Consider the following 25,958-nt stretch of genomic DNA (forward strand, 5'->3'; position numbering starts at 1 on the left):
TTTAACGGTCGGCAAAATCTAGTTGATGATGGCTCTGTATTTCTCCAGCACATTGTTGACATATTATTACGCTCTGTGAGGGTCAATGGAACAAGTGACGTTAAGAACATATATTTATCGGAGTCATTTGGATCTGTGAATTTTTGATGGTATTCACTGTGTCCCGAACTTCCGTCACAGCCCCATTTTGAGAACATTTGCAGTTCGTTGGGGAGTTCTGTCACCTCATTCTCGGTTTTTGTCATCAAAATCCTGGTTACTGTATGATCTAATAACTGTTGTAGAGAAACTTTGCTACAACTTTCTTGCACCTGAACATTTGCAGGATAGCATTTTTTTTTTGCTTCCAGTACCTGATGGTAGGATGGGTAAATGTCGAATCCAATTTCTCTAGCTGAACTGCGCAAAACCTCATATTGATGCTTTGACAACGAAGCATCAAGTATCAGCCCAAGTGCCTTCTCCGGGGTGAACGCCTTAATGGATTTGTCTAAACACTCACTTTTTTTTGCGGCAGACGATATCAACACCATTGAGGTGTTTTCACAAAAATCTTGTACCTTTGTCCTCTTTGTTCGCGGTTGGCAATCCTCGAAGGCTTTTGCTGGACGTCCACGTTTAACCATATTTGAACAGCTTGGTGCTTCATTGTTTGCGGTATATTTGCACACTTTGTAGACATTTTTCAGCCAATTTTCATTAAGATCAAGAAATCTGGTTTTTATGCGTCTTGCTTTTTGCCATCTATCTTTGAACTTTGTAAAAAAGTTTTTTTTCAAAAATCCAGTAAAGACTTCAACATCCTCAGCAGTCATTCCTTCATTGCTATTTGCAATGACTTCGACAGTAACATCAATATCACTGTTGTTATCAATTAATATTTCGCAAATATTTAAATAAGAAATTGTTACATTTTCCATAATTAATAAAATTAAATCTTGATATCACTTAAAAACACACCTCTTATCACTGCACTTGCCAATGTAATGTCAATTAGCATATCAATAATATTAGAAATGTATACCCAAAAGCAGAAATTTAAATCAGAAACTGTATATTGTTGTTGGTACTTAATGTATTACTTATTAAGCTCTAACGGAAAAGATTTTGTGCAATAAAGAGAGCAAGACATAATGTGTAGTTGTTATTGCATGCAACAACATAATAAATGAATGATAACACAGCACCTAATAGTCTATCGCTTGATCTTCTATTGTTGTTAACAGTAAAGAATTATGGCAACAACAACAACAAGCATGAACGAAAATTCACGTTTTCTTACTTTATCACTTTATAGTTTTTACTGTTTCTTTTGGAAAGGAGCAGGTATGAGCAGCTGAATTTTTTTTTAGCTTTTAGCTGAGACTTCAAGCTGTAATTTGACGTCTTTCGTTAAACAGCGCTCCACAGCGCTAAAAACATGCAGTCCACTGAAGTTGATGAACATTGAAATTTTGATGTTGTTTATATTTTGTTCTACGAAATTTTTTATGTGGCACTTTTTCCAACTTTTTTTAATGCAAATCTCATCTATGACAATTGCCATTTACGAAAATATACAACAAAGTCAAATGATAAGTTTACTGTGATTGTACCAAAAGATTGAATATACAGTAAATTTGCATGCCATTTTAAACAAGCGAACATATATGAACTTGGAGCGTGTCTGTCCAAAGAAATACTAAATATATCAGCCTAATATTACGGAATCATAATATTCAACTATCTGACAACAAAATACCAAAAAATTATCCAAATCGGCGAACATGAAAAAAATGAATTTCGGCCACTCTTGAACCAATGTGCGACAGTATGACGGTAAGCAATGGAGAATATTACAACGTAAGGAAATTACAATAGGTCCAGAAAAAGTGTTGTCTTGTGATAGGCGATGTGATGAGAAACACGCCTACTAAAGCACAGGATAGAATTCTGGATGTCCACCATACAATACAGACGAACAGTTTATGTATGAGGCAGCCTTGTGACCTTTAATAGAACGATACAGTTAATAGAACATAAGGCCAAATTCCACAAACGCAAAGCGCAAAAGTGAAAAATGTCAACTTTAACGCTTGAAAGCCAGCGTCATTCTGTTTTGCCCCACGTGAAATAGTGTTTTTGGTCGTCAAAGTTAAAAATTGTTTAACTTTTGCGTGTTGCGTTTTTAGCATTTGTATACAGAGTTTAATTTTATACGCGACACTCCTTAAAGCGCTCATTCTGTTTAGGCCTTAAGGAGCAGGTCATGTCATCAATACATGTTTAATGCGACAGAACAAACGTAATAAATGGATTGGATGAGGTATCCGAGACGATACCTTAAACGACGCTAATGTTGCCAGGGACCTGTTGGGAGAACTTCAGCATTACCATCTGGTAGTCTATACTAAGCAGATAATTCGAAACTAGGGAGGAGAAAAGGGCTGGTTGTATACATTTAGGACCCAGAAACCGACTTCTGTTTTCCAATGCCTGAATTAGGGATCCCAAGTTGGGACAAAAAAAAGGTCGATTTTTCGACTTTATCATAAAGTTGAATTTTGCAAAAAGCAGACGTTTCGTTTGTCAAAAATTTCCAAAATTTTCTTAATACTTACTCCTATTTCCTTGAAGTTTTCGCAGACTTGCCATCAAGATATAATAATTTTTTTGTATTTTCATAAATGGAGGGTATATTACTGATGGTTATGGTGAACCTTTGTTTTCACCAATTCTATTACAATGATCATACATGTGCCATGTAAACTCTGCATAAGAACTTTAGTGATTTACAATTGAAAAAAAATTGTATGCAATCGAATTTAATCGATACTTTTTAAATCAACCTCGTATACCCACATACATATATTATGCAGTAAGATGTTGTGTATTTGAGTACCCCCGTTGCATGTGTGTCTCTCACACTGCCTATAGCTGAGAGTAAGTAGTAGGAGCTCTGTGTTGTGTTTTCTTGACGTCCGAGGTATTTCCTCACGAAATATTTCACTAGTGTTTTGCTGTAGTTTTTGTTGTTGTTGTTGCTGCTGCTGCTGGTGTTTTTCGTTTTGTGTGTTCATATGAGTTCAAGTAGGTATGAGCTTTTTGTTGTTGTTGTTGCTGTTGTTGTGTGTGATATTTTATTTTTATGGTTTGTATCAACGTCATTTCATAGTCGTCATCGTAGCTATTGGTCGCCGCCGTTGCTCGCTCTTGTGTGTTAATTATTAAAATGACCTTCTTCTTCTTCTGTTGTTGTTGGCTTCTTCTTCTTCTTCCCTGACGGTACAACGCTTTAGTTCTTCTTTTGTCTTATGCATTTTTATGATAATATTTATGATGCACTTTTTCCGCACACACACACACACACTTCTCCCACAAGTCACTCTTCGCATCTCTTGTACGTATAAATTCTGGTCCTTCAATTAACAACACCAACAATAAGAATAAGAAAAGCCAGCGTTTAACACATTTGAAGAGGTTGGTTCACACAAACCTAAACAAAAGATATGACGTTGAAGAAAATAAACGAGATTTCCAAAAAAGAGTCACCCCGGAATGAAGTCCTATTGTTAAGATGTCCGTCCGTTCTGTGTACGTCCGTCCGTCCAATGCCAATGTTGTTGTCGTCGCCGCCGTTAGCGGCCATACATCTCAAGCAGGTATCCTGGCGCCGCTATAATGACTTTGTTGTCTGTCTGCCTGGTTGCGGATGGGTATGGTGGCTATGTTTACCATGAAGCATGCAACAAGTTTTGTCTGGGATGGATGGCGACCATGGCTACCCAAGGAAAAAAATCCATAGAGATACTAGATGGTTGTACACATACATATTGTATGTTGAGTGTGAACTGCACACACAAAGTTCAAAATTGTACGTAGAAGGAATTACATACAAACGCATATGTATATGGCTTAGGTATTGTATATGGCTACGTTTATATGGAATTCTGTTAAAATACATACTACCGTGTCCAACCATTACCCATCCGTTTCGCTGCGTTCCGTTTTGTCCGTCCGTTCGTCCGTCCTTCCATCGCCCCACTTGTATGTGTCTTTGTTGGCATGAGTGCGTTTTGTTATTTCTCCTTGCGAGTACTTCAGCTCTCAAGTGTTCTTTGTTGTCGTTTAACGATGGTTTGGATGGCTATGACGTAGACGTTCTTTTCCAAACAGTAAGGATTAAAAGTATGACGATGAGTTAGTTAGTCATTCAGACATGGTGGGTCAAATAGGCACAGAAGTCATTGACACATGTACATATGTATGGTTATCTGAAAATGGATTCATCGGAAACACTTAAGTGCCCACACGCAGTAGCCTTATTATCAATTTTCTGAGATGGGGTGTTCAGTGTTGCCAATAGCAAGACATTTTTCTCAATCAAAAAATAAAAATACAGTTATTTACAAATTTGAACTGCATATAGAAAAGGATGTTTCATCTAGCAGCAACGGTTTCTTGCTTCCTCAGCTACACATTAAGGTTTCTCGACCATGTCCATAACCCTGAACGCGCGGCCATGAACGGCTTCGAATACCTTACAGATCTCTTTCATATTCTGGCTCAGTTTTCGCGTAGTCCTGTCAAGCTCTGATTTTACTTGTAGGATTTCTCTCGTCATACCCGTAGCTACTTTGTTCCAACGATCCACATTAACGCATTTTTCCATATCCTTAACTGAAATGACGTTGTCATAAAAGGTTTCGCGTTTTGGTGCCTATTGCCGCCAAACTTGCTATCATCAGACCCTCTATATCATACAGTCCACGCTCTTATATACCCACTGGGGCCAGCTAATCTTAAAGTGTGTCGTCCAATTGCAATCGACATCGTTTCGTGACTTTACTGGTTGCTATAGTTGTTGTTGCTGTAGCAGTGTATTGTACACTGAGGCGGCAGCTTTAGACGATGAAGGACTCTATCGGGTCAATCCAGTACGTACAACCGGCTGCCATGGGATTGGGTTTTTTATAGTCCTAGGCCGTCCTGAGGTCTGGCAGACGATAGAAAAGCTCGATTTTTGGATCTATAATAAAGACATTCATTACCAAAAGTGTGTCATCCAATTGCAATCGATAACGGTTCGTGACATAACTGGTTTTTATAGCCCTAGGCCGTCTTGTGGGCTGGCAGACAATAGGAAAGCTCGATTTCTGGATCCAGTGCTAAAAGTGAGTCGTCCTTTTGCTGTTGACCACGGTTCGTGACAATCCTGGTTGTTATTGTCCTAGGCCATATTGTGGTCTGACAGACGATAGGAAAACTCGTTCTCTAGATCTACAATAAAGATATTCAGTACCAAACGTGAGTCGTCCTTTTGCAGTCGACCACGGTTCGTGACATTACTGGTTGTCATTGTAATTAGCCGTCTTGAGGTCTGGAAGATCATATGAAAGTTCGATCTCTGGAGGTACAATATAGACACCCACTCCTATTTAGTCGTTATCATGTGGTATTTGCGCAGGGTTCCTTCAAACTATTCACACTCAACTTCAATTGTTATGTCAGGTATCTTCTGTTGAAACTTTTGCCATTCCATTCCAGGATTACTTAACGTAGTGAGAGTCTTGTAGACTCCGCGAAAAACTCATCGTGGAGTATGAAGCTTCGAAAGGTAAAAACTTTCATGATAAGTCAGTGCTTAAGGCAAGCGAGGGCTAACATTTTGTACAATGATTTCTCTCGTGACTTCCAACTGATTTGATTAAATTTGGTTTTATTCGTTCTGTGCATTGATAATGCTTCTATATAAATCGACCTCCTGATTTTTATACCCTCCACCATAGTATGGGGGTCATCATTCTGTTTGTAGCTCCTCGAAATATTCGTCTAAGACCCCCATAATGTATATATATTCCGTCCGTCTGTCCGCCGAAAGCATGCTTACTTTCATAGGAGTAAAGCTAGCTGCTTAAAATTTTGCACAAATACTTCATATTAGTGTAGGTCGGTTGGGATTGTAAATGGGCCATATAGGTCCATGTTTTGATATAGCTGCCATATAAACCGATCTTGGATCTTGACTTTTTGAGCCACTAGAGGGCGCGATTCCTTATCGATTTGACTGAAATTTGGCTTTTCCCACGAACTTCAACATACGTGTCAAATATGGTTTGAATCGGTGTATAGCCTGATACAGCTCCCCTATAAACCGATCTCCCTATTTTACTTCTTGAGGCCCTAAAGGGCGCAATTCTTATTCGATTTGGCTGAAATGTTACAACATTAGGGCATGCGGGGAAGATGATGAGACGTTGGAGCATTTCCTTTGTCATTGCCCGGCTTTCGTGTCTAACAGATACCGGAACTTAGGTGGGCACACAATACCAGACATAAACCAACTTAGGGCAGTGGTATTGAAAACAATTAAGGATTTTGTAAGTAGCACGGAATTCCTAATTTAAAATTTTATTTTTAGAGGTGACTCTAGTTTTTAGAGCGCACAACAAGCAGATTACTGGCACAGGTGTGTGCACATAGTGGCATGGGGCGGATTTATATCTGCACCCTCTTTTCAACCTAACCTAAATATTAGGGGTGTTTTATTTACCCATTAAGCGGATTTTCTTCCTTAGTTTGTATGGAGAAAAATGCTATCCCCATTTAGCTAAGCGACTAATTTTATTGCCGATTATGTAAAGATATGGTGTCATCATTCAATTTGAATGACAAAACTAAGAGAGGAAGAATGCAACATATTTATTCATTGATTAAACGTTCTAAAGTGGCAAAATTGCTTTAATAAAATCACATTTATGAACTCTGAGAAACATTTATTTAAATTTAAAATGACTTATTTAGTTTGTTTTGTTGATATTTAATTATTTCACATGTGATGCGTTTTATTTATTCATAAGCTAGCGAATCCTCTAGACTGCTAGTAAATAAAACATAGCAATTGTAGTAATTAAGGCGTTTGTTTGTTGCCCGCACAACACACCCTCCCTCTACTTGCAGAGAGCGCCATACATTGTGTTACACTTTTTAACGCCAGTGTAAATCAATTTAGACTGTTGTATGATTACTAACACAACATGAGTGTGGGTAAGGGATTCCTCTACTCAACAACAGCTCTGTTTATTTGAAGTACTTTTTAAATTGTTGTTGTTGTTGTTGTTGTTCTCTTGTATACTTTATATGCTTTACACAAAAAACAACAGAAATTCCCAAGAAATTCTTAAAATATTCTACGAAACAGTCGCACTCGACTAATCACACGCACACACACACAGACACATGCAGGCAGTCTCACAACCAAGGCACTGGCTGTTGGGTGCCTGCCTGTTTTGGGAGAGATGCTGTGTGGTTGTTGTTAATGTTGTCATCCCTTTAACGCAACAACGACCGTAAAGGCCGACAATCGATACGAAACCGATCTTTTGTTTTGACTTTAATGTTTGTGCCGCCTCGAGTTATTTGTGTGGTGGATTTTAGAAATCACCCGATTCTTGTTTGGTTTTTTTTATGACTTTTGGCTAAAATGTTGATGATGATGAGAAGGAGGATCTTTTTCTTATTTCACTGTCATTTCATTATGTGTGGTGCGGTGGTGAGCGGTTATAAAAATAGATGGAGAATTCCGATAACAGAGAAATAAAAATATACCTACATACCTCTATATAAAAAATTAAAAATATAAATAAATAACACTCACTTAGTATAGATTTTCTGTTGTTTAAAGGAGGACGAGAGATATATCTCAGATAGGTGGCTGGTTGGTGGCTAAGAGATAAGCGAACGCATCAAATGGTGCTGGCTGGCTAATAAAGGTTCCACCTTCTAGGGGCCACTTTTTGATTTTTCCATTTTTGCTTGAAAGGCCTTGTGTTATGGCACTTGGATTCAATAACTGGATTTCTTCTACTTTAATAGCAGCGCACATTAGGGTAGATATTCATTTTGGGAAATAGGTGTATCCTTAAGATTTGTTATTGATACACTTTCATAGACATTTTTTATTGTAAAATTCTTTTAAAATTCCATAGGTATTTTGCACAATAAAAATACTTTATATAAATTTTACAAAATATTCTTTAAAAAAATATGTATAAATTTTTTTTATATCACTAAATATTTTTTTTTTTTTATTTCACAAAATATATATTTTTTAATTTGATTTGATTTTCTTCTCTTTTATTTCTCTTGTATTGGATTTAATATTGAATTTAATTTCCTTTTCATTATAAAAAATGATTACACAAATTCATTGCCATACATTTAGCAACGACTACGACGACGACACACAATTGTTTTACATTTCATTGCGAAAAATTGCATTTGTTGTTACAAAAAAAAATATCTGCTGTGGCCGATTGGCGAGAAATTAACGACAAATACAAATATATAGCAATCAAAATAAATAATAATACGAAAAACGTTGCGATAAAACGCGCGCGCGTCCAACAGACATTGCCAACTCAAAGTACGATCAACAACTGGCTGGTTGCTTGAGTTGCTACCGTAATCGCTTGCTTGCTCGCTCGCTCGTTCGTTCGCTTGCTTGCTTGTTGGTTGGCAGGCGGACGGGCTGGCTGATCACATACAACAACTCATCATCGTCTTCACACAATCAGGCAGTCAGACTGCCGCCTCCCAACAGGCCACTAAATACAGAATGTAGAGTGTAAGTTAGTTTTTAAGCAACACCAGCAGGTACCCGCTGGGCGGATTTGTTAGCCGCGAAGGCCTTTCAAGGGCCTTATGAAGAAATATAATGTTATGGTTAATAGCTTTAACCATAAAATGGGAGGCATACTAAGTTTGTCATACCGTTTGTAATTCCTAGAAATATTGGTCTAAGGCCCCATGCAGTATCTTCTATTATACACAGAAAAAATAAACATTCGTTTCAATCTCGAAATTTATTGATACAATTAATTTTTTAATAGAAACTGCTACAATCACGATAATGATAATATCAATCACCGTTTTTATACACCCACCACCGATATGGGGATGGGGGTATATTCATTTTGTCATTCCGTTTGCAACACATCGAAATATCCATTGCCGACCCTATAAAGTATATATATTCTTGACCAGCGTAAAAATATAAGACGATCTAGCCATGTCTGGCCATCCGTCTGTCTGTTGAAATCACGCTTAAATCTTTAAAAATAGAGATATGGAGCTGAAATTTTGCACAGATTCTTTTTTTTTTCCATAAGCAGGTTTAGTTCGAAGATGGGCTATATCGTACTATATCTTCATATAGCCCCCATATAGACCGATCCGCCGATTTAGGGTCTTAGGCCCATAAAATCCACATTTATTATTCGATTTTGCTGAAATTTGCGACAGTGAGTTGTGTTAGACCCTTCGACATCCTTCTTCAATTTGGCCCAGATCGGTTAAGATTTGGATATAGCTGTCATATAAACAGATCCGCCGATTTAGAGTAATATGCCCATAAAAGCCACATATATTATCCGATTTTGCTGAAATTTGGGACATTGAGTTGTGCTAGACCCGATTTGATTTGGATGTAGCTGCCATATAGACCGATCTCTCGATTTAAGGTCTTGCTCCCATAAAAGGCGCATTTATTGTCTGATGACGCCGAAATTTGGGACAGTGAGTTGTGTTAAACCCCTCGACATACTTCTGCAATATGGCACAGATCGGTCCACGTTTGGATATAGCTGCCATATAGACCGATCTCTCGATTTAATGTTTTGGGCCCATAAAAGGCGCATTTATTGTCCGATGTCGACGAAATTTGGGACAGTGAGTTGTGTTAAACCCCTCGACATACTTCTGCAATATGGTTCAGATCGGCCCAGATCTGGATATAGCTGCCATATAGACCGATCTCTCGATTTAAGGTTTTGGGGCCTTAAAATTCTCCCTTATTTTCCGATTTCGCCGAAATTTGGGACAGTGAGTTGTGTTAGGCTCTTCGACATTTTTCTGAAACATGGTACAGATCGGCCCAGATCTGGATATAGCTGCCATATAGACCGATCTCTCGATTTAAGGTTTTGCGCCCATAAAAGGCGCATTTATTGTCTGATGTCGCCGAAATTTGGGACAGTGAGTTAAGTTAAACCCCTCGACATACTTCTGCAATATGGCACAGATCGGTCCAGATTTGAATATAGCTGCCATATAGACCGATCTCTCGATTTAAGGTTTTGGGGCCATAAAAGCGCATTTATTGTCCGATTTCGCCGAAATTTGGGACAGTGTGTTAATCGAATAAGAATTGGGCCCTCTATAGGCTCTAGACGTATAATCGGAAGATAATTTTATATGGGGGCTATATCAGGTTTTGAAGCAATTTAGACCATACTTGGCATAGTGCTTGGAAGTCATAACAAAAGACTTCATGCAAAATTTTAGCTAAATCGGATAATAATTGCGCTCTCCAGAGGCCAAAGAAGTCAAGATCCAAGATCGGCTATATTAAAACATGGACCGATATGGACCATTTACAATCCCAACCGATCTACATCAAGAAGCTTCAAATTGCAAATTTTACCCATGAACATTCCACTAAGGAATAGGGGCAAACTTCTCCGATTCAAGTTTAAGCTCAATGATAAGGGGACACCTTTTTATAGCCGAGTCCGAACGGCTTGCCGCAGTGCGACACCTTTTTGGAGAGAATTTTCACATGGCATAGTACCTCACAAATGTTGCCAGCATTAGGAAGGGAAAACCACCGCTGAAAATTGTGTTTCTGATAGTCTCGCCAGGATTCGAACCACGCGTTCAGCGTCACATAGGTCACATGACGATCTTGCAATATCAGTTGGCGCACAGCATCATTGGTTTTTGGAACAAAAACTGATTTTGGACGACCTTCACGAAATTTGTTTTGGAGTGAACTACGACCTTGGTTGAATTCACCATACCATCGATAAACGCTGGTCCTTGATGGAGCTTCATCGCCAAATTTTGAATTAAGTTTATCGATGCACTGTTATTGAGTTAATCCACGTCAAAAGTTGTAAAAGATAATCGCACGATAATGTTTACGATTTAATTCCATTTGGGTGAGATCAATATTTTAAGTTACTGTTAACAACACAAATAGCGCTCATACGTCAAAACTTACTGAGTACGTATAACTTCAAAACTGTCAAGCTTTACGATAAAGCTGTCAGTTGGCAGATTGCAACACAAGTGATGTCCAATCCCCAAATATAAAAGGCAACCCTCGTATAACCTCAAAATGTCGGGCTTTACGAAAGAGCTGTCAGTTGGCAGATTGCAACACAAGGGTTGTCCGATCCCGAAATATAAAAGGCAAAGGCAATATGCTTTATGAGGTCTTAGACGAATATTTTGTGGTGTTTCAAACGTAATGACGAAGTTAGTATACCCCCATCCTATGGTGGAGGGTATAACAAGTAAAAGCGTGCTAAGTTCGGTCCGGCCGAATCTTGGAAACCCACCACCATAATTTCTGCTAAAAATTTATACAAAATATATTTAGTTGGAGGGCTTAGTATTCTACATAGCAAACTTCTGTCAAACCAGCAAAAATTAAAGCCTCTAAGAGCAGGTTATAGACCTATTTGGATCGTACTAGGCACAGTTGTTGGAAGTCGCAACAGAACACTAGATGCAAAATTTCAGCCAAATCTGACTGAAATTGCGGCTTGCAAGGACTCAAGAAGTCAAATCGGGAGATCGGTTTATATAGGAACTATATTAGATTATAGACCGATCAGGACCGTGCTTAGCACAGTTGTTGGAAGTCTTAACAGAACACTACATACAAAATTTCAACGAAATCGGAAAACGATTGCCGCTCGGAAGCGCTCAAGAATTCATATCGGGAGATCGGTTTATATGGGATCTATATCAGGTTATAGACCAATTTGGACCGTACTAGGCACAGTTGTGGAAAGTCATAACAGAACACTGCATGCAAAATTTCAGCCAAACCGGACAAAATTGCGGCTTGTAAGGGCTTAAGAAGTCAAATCGGAGATCGGTTATATGGGAGCTATATCTATTTTGCACATGGTGTATTGGTATCACTTCCAACAACTGTGCCAAGTATTGTCAAAATCGGTTCATTACCTGATATAGTTGTCATATAAACCGATCTGGGGTCTTAACTTCTTGAGCTACTGAGGGCGTAGTTCTTACCCGATTTGGCTGTAATTTTGCACGTGGTGTTTTGGTATCACTTCTGAGCTAAGTATGATTCAAATCGGATTATAACCTGGTATAGTTGCCATATAAACCGATCTTGGATCTTGAGCCTCTAGAGGGCGCAATTCTTATCTGATTTGCAGAAATTTTGTACAACGGCTTATCCCGTGACTTTCAACTGAATCGATCTATAGCTTGATACAGCCCCCATATAAATCGATTTCCCGATTTTGTTTCTTGAGCCTCTACAAGGCGCAATTCCTATCCGAATGAACTGAAATATTACACAATGACTTCTACAGTGTTCAGCACTCAATTCATTTATGGTCCGAATCGGACTATAACTTGATATAGCTCCAATAGCAAAACAGCTCTTATTTATTATTCTTTGTTTGCATAAAAAGAGATACCGCGCAAAGAACTCCACAAATACGTTACATGGTGGAGGGTATATGAGATTAAGCCCGGCCAAACTTATTACACTCTTACTTGTTTTTATTTTATTTTTTTTTATTATTAATTTTTTTATTTCATTTTATATTTTATTTTATTTTGTTTTTTTGTTATTTTATTTTATTTGTCGATTCGGCCCGGCCGAACTTAGCACGCTCTTACTTGCTTTTTTTATTTTTTTATTATTTTTTTCTTTTATTATTTTTTTATGTAATTTTATTTTTATTTAATTTTATTTTTTATTTAATTTTTTTTTATTTTATTTTAGTTTATTTTATTTTAGTTTGGTTTATTTTATTTTATTTTTTTTATTTTATTTTTTTATTTTATTTTATTTTATTTTATTTCATTTTATTACCATTGCCTCTCATGTGGTGAAGGCCTTCATATTGGGAAGCCTCTCAATACCATTCAGACAAATCGAACACCACTGTAAAAAATTTCAAACGCACACCATTGCACTCTCCCCATAACAATCTCCCACCAAATGTTTCTTTTAGTTGTTCCTTCATTCAAAAGGCGACAGACTTGTGATCAGACATGAAGCCAGAAAGACGAACAAGCAGCCAGTCAGAGAGATAAGACTCTCATATACCTAACACGAACATATTTAATAACGTAATAGATTTGCTCTATCAGCAAATAGGCATTTACCCCGAGCAGATTTAGCTTAAGCTAACCAGCTCTAGCCAGCTAGTCAAAGCGGCATTAAACTCTAGACACCTAGTCAGTCAGTCAGGCCGTCACACAAATGCGACAAGAGTCAACTGACTAACTAGACAGCTAAATAGCTAGCAAGCTAGAGTGTGTACGAATGTTCACTCTCATTGTTTGGCAGTACGGCCACTCTCAGCAATTTGGAATGCTTAATTGATCGAGCAATTCGTTGTTGCTCGGTTTAACAACAACAAATTTGTGTTTTTTTTTTATAGATTAGGCTATATGAAATATATGCGAATGTGTGTTTGCCTTAATAAATACTTGGAGATGGAGAAATTTGCATGGGGGGAAGATTTACTCCAGGAAGATGCAAACTTTTTAATGCTCGAAAAATACCTCAAAATTCTTTAACAACTTTTTTCATAAAAATTTAAACTGAATAATTTTTGACAAGATATTGATGTTTGATTATCGATAACTTGTTGAATTCAAGAGGTTTTTGTACCCAAAAGCTGCAACCCTCCTTTGCGACAAAATTTGACATTTGGCAACCTTAAATTGCTTACATTTGCTTTTTATTGTAATTTTGCTTTAAAAACACACCATGGCAACTCCATGCGAATAACTGTAGCGTATTGTTTTCTTGTTCAGGGTTTATCAACAAGGTACCATGTGCTGCATCTTTGTTCTGGCTCCATTGCCAGCACGGCTCAACCTAATGCAAGTTAAAATAGAATGACTGGGCAGTTAAAGAGTACAACCATTCTTTTAGGTGTTCCTATGGTATATGTATGTATGTAGATGTTATGTTGTCAGTTTTTTTGAGGTCGCTGTCACATTTTTTGTGTTCTTACAGACCTTTTATATGCAGCCAAAAGGAAAAAATAGTCTTCTATGTATATGGCCAGTAAAACTATACCCCCATTCATGCTGGGTGCATGGCTTCGTTAAAGAAACCCAAGAAGAAAAAAAAACAAAAAACTGCTACAACACTAACACCAACGACCGGCGGACCGACCATTCGTCTCGTATGGTGAGGCCAGCGCCAATAGTGTACCGTATCGAATGTTTGATTGTTATTACAAGCATACTCATACATACCTAACTACTTTCATGCCTACATACATACGTTTATGCTTTGGTTTGCTTAAAAAATTTAGACATTTTGTCCATATGAGCACTGAACTTGGTTGGGCGACATGCCGTAGACATTGTCGCCTTTGCAGTTGGTTGTTTTTGTTGGTATTTTTTCGGTTACTTGGCTTGTCGCTTTTGTCGTCGACTTATTGGCATAAGTTGTACGTGTGCATAAGAATGGCCACTGTTGCCGTGTAGGTATGAATGTTGCATGTGCAACGATACTTGGTTGAGTGTCTTGTATGCATGTGTGGTCGTTGTGCGCTGGTTCATGCATTGTCATTGCAGTGATTGTTTTGTTTTTATCTAGCTGTAGACTTTTTCCTTCCTTTTGTTTTTATTTTTCCCGTAGAGAGCACTCGGGTAATGCTCATTGCCTCATAGGAGGTTTGATAAAGTGACATGGTTGCCATCTAGATTTTTTAGAATATTTTTTTTTTGAAGTTTAAACAAATGTTTATGTGAAAACCCTATATTTTTTGTGAGTTCACGATGGCGTTTAAACGAGTACTGCAATTCCTTCGAAATTTTGTACAGATACTTCTTATCGATATTGGTCATTGGGGATTGTCAATGGGCCATATCGATGCATGTTTAGATAGATCAAAAATCGATCTCCCAATCTAGTTTTTCGAGTTCTTCTCATTTGAGGATGAATTTCTCTTATGACTTCCATCACCAATGCCATCAAGTATGATCCCAAAGACACCGGTACTAAGGTGAGAACACAATATCAGACCAACTTAGGGGTGTGATATGGAAAACAACTATTTTACACTTTTTGGTACCAAAATGTATGAATTTTGATTAGATCATTTAGTCACTTATTAAATGCCATCTGTAAAGAAAGTACCAAATGGTACCAATTTTGGTACCAAAATGTTCGAATTGTGATTAGATCACTTAGTCATTCTTCACATATTTCTTAGTTGTACCTACGTTCCAAATTCCAGAACTCTAGCTCCATGTGATACCAAAATGTAAGAATTTTGAATAAATCATTTAGTCACCCATCATATATTTCTTAGTTGTAACTACATGCCAAATTTTAGACTTCTAGATCCATCTGTAAAGAATGTACCAAATGGTACCAATTGCGTATTAAACGTACGTTTTCTCCCGTTACCAATACAGTAGTAGATTTCTTTTAAGTCAAATAAGTCTATCCATCCGCGCTGTACAAAGTTCATCCATTTTGTACAATTTTAGTACCTTTTTTAGTACCTAATTGTACAAATTTCGAAAACACTTATAGTCATCCAATTTAGGTTGACTTGGTGTACCTAAGTTCCAAAATTCAGAGTTGTAGCTCAATTAACTCTCCGGCGGGTGAGAAGGTCCCTGGGTACTTTTTTCAAGGTCCATGGGGACCTTGTTCAATTTAAAAAAATGTTTTTTCAAATGAAATTTCAAACAAAAAGTACAAGGTCCCTGTACTTCGGCAACGGCAACGGATGACTCAACCGTCGGAGGGTTAACAAAGAAAGTACCAAATAGTGTCAATTGCGGTAAACGTATTATTTCTCCGACTTCCGGTACGATTTTCCAAAATTTTTGTCACCAAATCTTATTTTTTCTGGACGATCTTTTATTTGAACCAAAAATCATAATTCTAGCCCCATCCGTTCGTGCTGGGTAAAATATCACCATATCGTACTTTTTGGTACTTTTTAGTAGTTAAACGTATGAATATCATGAAATCCCGTCTTATCCCGTACCTATGGCCACAGACCTACATTCGTGCAAAATTTCATGATTCTAGATTTAGCCCTTATTAGATTATTATTATTATAATAGATATTTTTTTTGTTTGTTACTTTCACATTTGTTCAAAACCAACGATATGGCATCTCTGTTCTTGTGCATTGCATTTGATCTGTGTTTTCTTGGGATGGCCTCTTTGTTTTTTTTGTTTTCTTTTCGTCTGCATGACAAACTCAGAGGGAATTCCTCGGTTTTCGAAGAGGGGTCAGCAGCAGAGAGCGAGAGCAAGATATGCACTTTTAATGATGATCTTAAGTAACAGATACTGGATTGCATGTGAGTGCTTAAGCAAATTTTTTACATGTAGTTGTATACCTGCATTCATATGTGTGTGCGTATGTGTTTACCTTGAATTGTTGTTATTCTTTCGTTCTTTATATTTAAGCGGCCGGATAATGATTTTAAATCTTGCACTTCGTTTGAACGAAGATTATTTTATTTTTCTTAATTATCTTCACGTGTGGGAAACCCTGTGTGTGACTGATCAACATTCAATGACTGAATGCAAAATTGTAAGCGATGACGCAGATTGCTCTATCTTGTGTTTTGCTGGAGCGAGAAGAGCCATGTAGTTCAGTTCTGTCGTTACATTTTGATTAAAATAAATTTTTTGACGTTTATAGGTTGATTTCCCTACACACACACACCACAGATATCCCTACACATATTTATTTACCTAACGACTCATAAATGTTTGCTAAATTGATTTTAATTGAACTGGGCTGGAGGTTAAAGGTTATATTGGACAATCATGTAAAAAATACTTCATAATCGTACAAATATGTATCTCATGGTAGATGCGATGGTATTGGATTGTAGGCATGTACCTATGTCGAAGAAGTCAGAATGTGTTCAATTCGGCTGGGCCGAATCGAGGGGCCAAGCCATGAATTCCATGTGATTAGAATTGCAAGTTTTAGGTGCTTAGACGTTCTGACAGTTCACTAGTTCAGTTGGTTCACTTGATCAGTTAGTTCATTAGATCAGTTAGTTCACTTGATCAGTTATTTCACTAGATCAGTTATTTCAATAATTCATTTAGTTCACGGCTTCAGTTAGTTCAATAATTCAGTTAGTTCGCTAGTTCGCTAGTTCAATGGTTCAGTTGGGTCATTTAGTTAGCTGACATATGGGGCACTGGTATGGTGGAAGATTGCAGAGAAACGTACTTCAGAATAACATAAGCCTTAATCTCCAGACGCAGGCAGGTTTGGAAGCAATGTGGGATATCCAACCTTAAGGTCTATATTCAGAACTATGCTGCCAAGGTTGCGAAAAGGCTGAGGTAACTTGGCATGCTGAAGGAGAGAGCACACTTTCAAGACTCAATTCTGGGAACCATGGATGTGGTTCCCAGAATTGACCCTTCTTAGGAGGGTCTTATACTATCTGGCACCGAGACCGATTTAAGAAACGATTTTCAGGATTCGCTTTCCCTGGAGAGAGGAGTGGGAGAGGGATGCTGTATTTTGAGAAGGTGCAAAGACTTGCCTGCGTTAGAATAACAGGAGCGTTAAGCTCCAGATTGCAAACAGGTTTGGAAGCAATGCTGGATATGGAACCTATAGGTCTGTATTCAGAACTATGTCGCCAAGGTTGCTGGGTGAACTTGGCATGCTGAAGGAGAGCGGACACTGCCAAGGCTCAATTCTATAGATGTGGAAAGGCTTAAAATGTTGCGCCGATCAAGATTATATGGGGTCTCAGATCAAAATGTCGAGATGTTACGAATGAAAATAGAAAGTTAGTGTAACGCTAACTCTTGCTGATTTCAACAACTCGTTGAACTTGTAGGTTCTAATAGTTAACTAGTTTAGTGGGTTCACTTGATAGTTAGTTCACAAGATCAGTTAGTTCACTAGACTAGTTAGTTTACTGGCTCAGTTAGTTGAGTAGTTCAGTTCGTTCACTAGATCAGTTAATTCACTAGATCGGTAAGTTCAATAATTCAGTAAGTTCACTAGTTCAGTTATACCATTGGTTCAGTTAGTTCACTGGCATTTAAGGCACTGGCATGGTGGAAGGTTGCTGAGAAATGAACTTGCAACAGGGAGTTTCAGAAGGTGCAAAGTCTTGCCTGCGTCAGAAAGGAAGGAGCGTTAATCTCTACACCCCAGACAGATTAGGAAGCAATGCTGTATATGCAAACATTGGGTCTGTCTTCAACGTTGCCAAGGTTGCGCTAAGCCTGAGAGAACTTGGCATGCTGAAGGAGAGAGGACGCTGCCAAGACTTAATTATGGAAACCATGGATGTGGTGGGTAGAGTGAGGAGGGTCTCAGACTGACCGATTTGGGAAATTATATTCAGGATTCGCTTTCCTTGGAGGGAGGAGTGGGAGGTGGATGCTGTGTTTTGCGGAAAATCAGACCTCGGTCTTTAGATGTCTTCAAGATGTTGTAAGGAATTGTGGGTATACTGAGTATTGGTGTGCCTGACGAGTATACGGTCTTTCTGGCAGAGGTCTGTGCCATAACGATAACCACAAGAGAAATTCTCTGTAGCCATACCCGTCATCGTCATCGAAACTCAGGATCTATATGAACAGTGTGACTACCCTCAAAACTTTGGGCTCGAGGACTGTGAGGTTGAAGTGCGGGGCGGAGTCCCTGAAAAGATTCCGGGCTCACAACATAGCGCTGACTTGGGTTATGAGTCAAGATGACAGGAATGGCTTTCCTTTGGGATCGAACCAGTCGCCGGACTTGCTTATCTGCCACTTGTCGAACTGCAAATTGCAATTTGCCCATGATCATTCCATTAAGGAGCAGGGGCAAACATCTCACATATCACAGAGTGCTGTCCGATTGAAGTTTTCGCTCAATGAGAAGGGACATCCTTTTCAAAGCCGAGTCCGAATGGCATGCCGCAGAGCGACACCTCTTTGTGAGAGAGTGCCATATAAAAAGGCATAGTACCTCACAAATGTCGCCAGCATTAGAAGGGTATAGGTTAGGTTAGGTAAGAGTGCCAGTCCTTTAGAGTCTCACTTAGAAAATTTTTGGTCCACGACCCCCGCACTGGTAATGCGAGCACCCTACCAACTCTGAAGAAGGGGATATCCAACGCTGAACATTTTTTGATCTTCTTGCCAGGATTCGAACCCATGCGTTAAGCGTCATAGGCGGACATGTGAAATGTGAGGTGACGAGCAGCAGCAGGTTGACATTCATCGCGTAGAAACACGGACGAGAGCGGACTTGTGCTCTAGGCATGCACATACGGGTGGGCTTGATGGATAGGCGCTGGCCCTTATTCCTTCCTTTCATCCACACTTCTTTTTTCTCTGAGGGTATCATAATGGGCCAGACTAGCCTCCGAGTGAACCCACCTCTGGTGGGCAAACCATGTAATCTTAACCTAAGCTAGTTCACTAGTTCGGTGGGTAGGAAGATGAAAAACCAATGGGGAGATCCGAATCGTAAGAAGAAGAGACTATTACTGAAAGAAAGTAAGCAGGTGGTCAGAGTAGCTTTCGGTATCATAACGAAACACAAAGGAATACGAGCTCACTTATACAAAATCGGTGCTGCAAGTAATAGCATGTGTAGGGCATGTGGGGAAGATGACGAGACGTTGAAGCATTTTCTATATCAATGTCCGCCTTCGCGGCTAACAGACACAGGCACTTAGATGGGAACACAATACTAGACATGAACTATCTTAGGGACGTGGTGTGGGAAGCAAAATGGAATTTGGTATGTAGAGGGGAATTTCTGACTTAGATTTCTTTTTCGATGTTACTTTTAAGAGCGCACAACGACTTGACTACGGGCTAAGTTGTATGTCCATATTGACATAAGGCGGATTATTTTCCGCACCCTCATTTCAACCTTACCAAATCTTATTCACTGGTTTAATTATTTCACTAGTTCAGTTAGCTCACTAGTTCAGTTAGTTCACTAGTTCAGTTAGTTCACTAGTTGCGTTAGTTCACTAGTTCAGTAAGGTCAGTTTGTTCAGAGCTAATGTTGTCCTTTCACCGTTTAACATGTCAGGTCAGCTGTCTAGAGTTCACTCATATGCCATCATGATACGTACCCTAGCTATAAAAAAAGAATAGATAAGTAAGTAAAAGGTGTTAATTCACTAGTTTAGTTAAATAACTACTTCCGTAAGTTTACTAGCTCTGTTAGTTCACCAGTTCAGTTAGTTCACTGGTCCTGTTATTTCAAAAATTCAATTAGTTCACTAGTTCAGATAGTTCAAAGTTCCGTTGGTGCACTATTTCAGTTAATTCACTAGTTTATTTAGTTCACTAGTTCTTTTTGTGCAGTAGTAGCTAAGTTAAATCACTTGCTCAGTTGACTAGTTCAGTGAGTTCACTTGTTAATTTAGTTAACTAGTTCGTTTAGTTCATTAGTTCGTTTAGTTCACTCGTTCATTTAGTTCAATAATTAAGTTAATTCACTAGTTTAGTTCAGCTAAAGTTCACTTGGTTCACTAGTTCTGTTAGTTCGCTTAGTAATTTAGTTCACTTGTTTTTTTAGTGCACTAATTAAGTCAATTCACTAGTTCATGTAGTTCATCAGTTCGCTAGTTCATTTAGGTTTATTTAGTTCACTGGTTCATTTCGTTCATTTGTTCCTTTAGTTCACTAGTTCTTTTAGTTCACTAGTTCTTTGAGTTCATTTAGTCCAATAGTTAGACTAAATCATTCATTAAAGTGATCGCTAGATTTAAGGTAAGATTGAATGGGAAGGCAGTGAGTTCACTAAGAGGCAATTACGATTCCTTAGCTATAAAATAAGTGTAGATGCGAAATTAAAAAGGTGTGAATACCCAGATCGAAACCAGTAACTAAGAGAAATTCTTAAGAACCGTAGATAACTCGAAAATTCCTTTGATATTTGATTTTAATAGAAAATTTGTGCGAAATTTGTTTTCAATTTTTCTTCAATTCATTATTTATATCAATGGTTTTAATTCCCAAAGATTTACCCATTACTAGATAAGCATTGTTTATCATTTTCCTTTTTGTTTTTGTTAATTGTATTTTCTCTATTTGTTCATGCAATTTAATTGTTTCAAATTATTTCATTCTATATTTAAATTGCCAAAACGGTTGCATGGGTATTATAATTGTGTTATAATGCTATGCTCAATCAACACCTTAGCTAATTCAACTAAATTGTTTGTTATTGTGGTGTCAATATCATCTGGTGGCATAGCATGTGTGTGTGTGTGTGCGATGCGATGTGGTATAAGAGTGTGTTCATGTAGTTGGTGGTGGGTAGCCGCTAGAAAAAGAATTCAAGCAAACCATAGACACTTTACTTTGTTGTTAAAGATATTTTCCTATTTATGTGCACGATATTCGATTATTTTAATATACTTTGATATGTATGTATGTACACACATATATGTATATAAATATAGGTATATTTATAAGTAATCAAATCAAATAAAATCAAGTGGGTTGAAAAAAAAATAGCAAACAAAAAATATCTAAACAAAAGTGAATAAATTCCAAACATCATACAAACATGGCTGCATATATGTTCAACCATATGTTTGTTGTATTTCTAACAAGAACAATTTTAGACATACATATATATATGTATATGTTTATAACAACAAAAAATAAAATAAAATAAAACACAATAGAAATAGAAAATCTAAACACAAAAATTCCTATCGTCAAACGAAACACAAATGGCGCTCACTTCAACTGTTGTGCTGCAAAGTGAACAATGAACACACACACATACACAAAAAAGCATACTCAACACACCACCCCGTTGACAGCAGTTGGCTGGCATGCCTAGCTAGCCTAGCACACCACAATAACAGCGCCGCCGCCGCCGCCGCCATCGCCAACAAAAACGACATGCCGGACGGCTAAACAAGAACAACTCAATTGAAATCGAGAAAAAATTTGCTAAAAATACAAACAAATTGAAATCGGCTACAACAACAACAACAATTTTGAAAAATAAATAAATGAACAGTGAGACCAAACGTCTGTCCATTCGTATGGCCGGCCATGCCAAGCGACAGCCATAACAACTCTCATATCCGCACAGGCAAATAGAATTTTAAATAGTCGCGTTATTGGCGATTGAAGCAAAAAAGAAACGAAAAAAACCTAAATGCTATTTTTCAAATATTGTTTGGTGTGTGCAAATGCCAATAGCAGTAGCAGCAGCAAGAAACACAACAACTACAACTACGGCCATAAAAATAAACAATAAAAAACTGACGTAGTTCAGTTTGCACAGAGCAGCAGCAACCAACCAACCATCCATCCATCCATAGCTCATCCATAAATACTTTGATCTAAGCAGACATCAGCGATCACTAGATTTAGATTCAAATGGTGATGATGATGGTGGCATTGCTTACGCCAAGATGTGATGAGAATGATGCTGATAACCATTTGATGGTACACTTAAAGAAATGATGGCAGAAAAAAATCCTAAAAAAAAGCTGAGGCAAACAGCTGAATGAGAGATTAACATGGCTTTAGTGTTTAATTAGGCCAAGTTCCAGGGGTCTAGGTAGTATAGTCTTATTGCTTCCACTTTCCATTAGGTAGGCAACTTGTTCAGGATACTGGCAGAAGAGAATAACGGGCATATGGTTAATAGTAACCTATACAGAATCGTCTAATGTTGGTTAATGTACTTTAATAAGATGCGGTGATTTCTGTTCCCGGAACTAGTTCGCTCAGTTAGTTCACAAGTTTTATTGGGTTCAGTGAGTAAATGTAGTCTGGTTTTGTTCATTGACCAATCTTCTCTAACGTTTCACGTTTCAGCTCAGTTGATGTGTTGGGACCAAATTTATTAGGGTCACTACCAGGAATCGAGAGATCGGTCTATATGGCAGTTGTATGCAAATCTGAAACGATCTGGGCCAAATTGAAGATGGATGTCGAAGGGCCTTATACAACTCACTGTCCAAATTTCGGCAAAATCTGACAATAAATGCGCCTTTTATGGGCCCAACACTCTAAATAGAGAGATCGGTCTTTATGGCAGCTATATCCAAATCTGGACTGATCTGAGCACAAACGCAAAAAGTTGTCGAAGAGCCTAACACAACTCACTGTCCCAAATTTCGGCGAAATCGGACATTAAATGCGGCTTTTATGGACCCAAGACCTTGAATCGAGAGATCTGTCTATATGTTTACTATCTATATATCCAAATCTGGACCGATCTGGGCCACTGTCCCAAATTTCAGCAAAATCGGTTAATAAATGTGTCATTTATGGGCCTAAGACTCTAAATAGGCGGATCGGTCTATATGGGGGCTATATCAAGATATAGTCCGATATATCCCATCTTCGAGCTTTACCTGCTTATGGACAAAAAAAGAATCTGTGCAAAGTTTGAGCTCAATATCTCTATATTTAAAGACTGTAGCGTGATTTCAACAGACAGTCGAATATGGCTAGATCGTCTTAGGTTTTTACGGTGATCAAGAATATATTTACTATATAGGGTCGGAAATGGATGATTCGATGTGTTGCAAACGGAATGAATATATTCCCATCCTTCGTTAGTGGGTATTAAAAATAGTTGAGAAAATTCGATTATTAAGTTGGATTTCAACTCGTTGAAGTTATTTCTATCTATTAGTTCACTAGTTCACTCACTTAGTTCACTAACTCAGTTAGTTAACTAGTTCAGTTAGTTTACGAGTTCAGCTTGTTCACAAGTTCAGTTAGTTCACTAATTCAGTTGCCTCGCTATTAAAGTTAGTTCAATAATTCAATTCTCTCGCTATTTAATTTAGTTCACTTATCCAGTTAGTTCTCTAGTTAAGATTGTTCAGTGACCTTTTCTCGTCTCTTCTCATTCATTAAAGTGACCGGTATGATCAGCTCTGACGCACTGAACTAGTTCATTAACGCACTGAACTAGGTCATTAACGCACTGAACTAGTTCATTAACGCACTGAACTAGTTCATTAACACACTGAACTAGTTCATTCATTTTCTTTCAGTCTTCATTACTGCGCACAAATTGACCGACATTGTGTGGAAAAATGCGGCATAAATCCAATAGCAACTATTAGAAGTAAACAAGGTACCAGAATCGTTCTTTCCGCAGAACCAAAAAAGATGTGCAAGAACGAGAATTAAGAGCAACAAGACAAAACTGGAGTTGGTCAATGTCGATCATTGAAATAACAGCTTGAAAATGCAAATTTTGCCCATGAACATTCCACTAAAGAACAGCGGCAATTTCTCACATATCAATGAGTGAAGTCCGATTCAAGTTTAAGTTCAATGATAAGGGGACTCTTTTTTATAGCCGAGTCCGAACGGAGTGCCGCAGTGCGACACCTCTTTGGAGAAAAGTAATACATGGTATAATACCTCACAAATGTTGCCAGCATTAGAAGGAGAAACCACCACTGAAAATTTTTTCTGATGGCCTCGTAAGGATTCGAACCCAGGCGTTAAGCGTCATATGCAGACATGCTAACCTCTGCTGTACGGTGGGGAAATCCTAGGAAGTGTTTTGCGGCTAAAGTCTTGAAATCAAGGACAGTGAGCTCGTTGGGCACAATGGAATCATAAGAAATCCCTAAATAAACTCCATCCTCATGACACTGATTAGGGGTTCTGGACACGAATTCCGGAAAAATCCGAGAAGGCGGAATTATCCAAGGCAAGCAATCAAACATACATGCCACATATAGCGCTTCTTAACATAACGGGTGGCAGTTTTTAGCGATGTACCGATAACGAGTGAATCGTAGAAGACCCCCAATCACAACCCTGTTTTCGTCTTAGAGGCATATTGAGGACCACCCACTACCCAAACTATCTTTTTGGGAAAGCTAGTCTGGGAGATCTTCTTTCGAATTGGTCTCGGAGCCAGATAGTGTGAGATCCTCCTCATTCTGAACAAGCTCGCTCAGTTAGTTCACTGAGTCAGTTCACAGCACGGTATAGCTGTGAGCACCACACAGGCTGTAACATTGAGTTTCGATCCATGTGTGGTGTTCATTGTTATCACGAGAAGCTAAACTGCGAGCTACCGGGCGCGTCCACAGGTTTTGGATAATGGAATGCTCCATATGGAGTAGCTGCAACTGCAGTCACGAAGAATCAGCGCTATCGAGCCGAGAGTCTCAGTGAAAGGTCGAGCAGCACCGGTTCTTGCACAAATGCTGAGTGCCCATGATGCTCGATATGACAAGGCGAGTTATTGGCACTTTTAAGTTACCAATTGGCACCTTGTTCTCGCGGCGATCGGTCCTTTGGACCGGAACGAGCTTGCTCACCTGCAGGAGCTTGACAAGGATCGCTACCGGCACATGCAATGTGGCTACCGCAACAAAAAAACAACAATTAATTCTGTTGGTTTATAAAATCCGTACGTCCAATAGTTCAGTTAGTTCATTAAATCAGTACGTTCACGTTAGTGTAGTTAGTTCACTAGTTCAGTCGGTGCACTAGTTCAGTTGGTGCACTAGTTCAGTTGGTGCACTATTCTGTTGGTTTATTAAATCCGCTCGTCCAATAGTTCAGTTATTTCATTAAATCAGTACGTTCACTAGTGTAGTTAGTTCACTAGTTCAGTTGGTGCACTAGTTCAGTTAGTTCCCTAGTTCATTTAGTTCACTAGTTGCGTTAGTTCACTAGTTCAGTTAGTTCACTAGTTCAGTTAGGTCACTAGTTCAGTTAGTTGACTAGTTCAGTTAGTTCACTTGTTCAGTTGGTGCACTAGTTCAGTTGGTGTACTAGTTCAGTTGGTGCACTAATTCAGTTAGTTGACTAGTTCAGTTAGTTCACTAGTTCAGTTAGTTGACTAGTTCAGTTAGTTCACTCTTTCAGTTAGTTCACTAGTTCAGTTAGTTCACTAGTTCAATTAGTTCGCCACTTCATTTAGTTC

At 38.4% G+C, this 25,958-nt stretch overlaps 1 protein-coding gene across 2 annotated transcripts in view; it reads right to left on the minus strand.

The window, feature by feature from the left end:
- LOC106080959 (zinc finger protein 40) overlaps window positions 1-25,958 on the minus strand; it is a 244,170-nt gene that overhangs the window by 43,386 nt on the left and 174,826 nt on the right. The window contains exons 1-2 of one of the 2 annotated variants that reach the window (XM_013242591.2): window positions 8,198-8,645; window positions 7,637-7,988 (exon numbers count right to left, since the gene is read on the minus strand). The exons of the other annotated variant lie outside the window; for it this stretch is intronic. The gene's annotated coding sequence lies outside the window, so the exon portion shown is untranslated. Of the gene's footprint in view, window positions 1-7,636; window positions 7,989-8,197; window positions 8,646-25,958 lie in introns of those variants that run through there. 2 annotated transcript variants of the gene reach the window in all.

This window comes from Stomoxys calcitrans, chromosome 5 (genome assembly GCF_963082655.1).
Source record: "Stomoxys calcitrans chromosome 5, idStoCalc2.1, whole genome shotgun sequence".
Lineage (NCBI taxonomy): Eukaryota > Metazoa > Arthropoda > Insecta > Diptera > Muscidae > Stomoxys > Stomoxys calcitrans.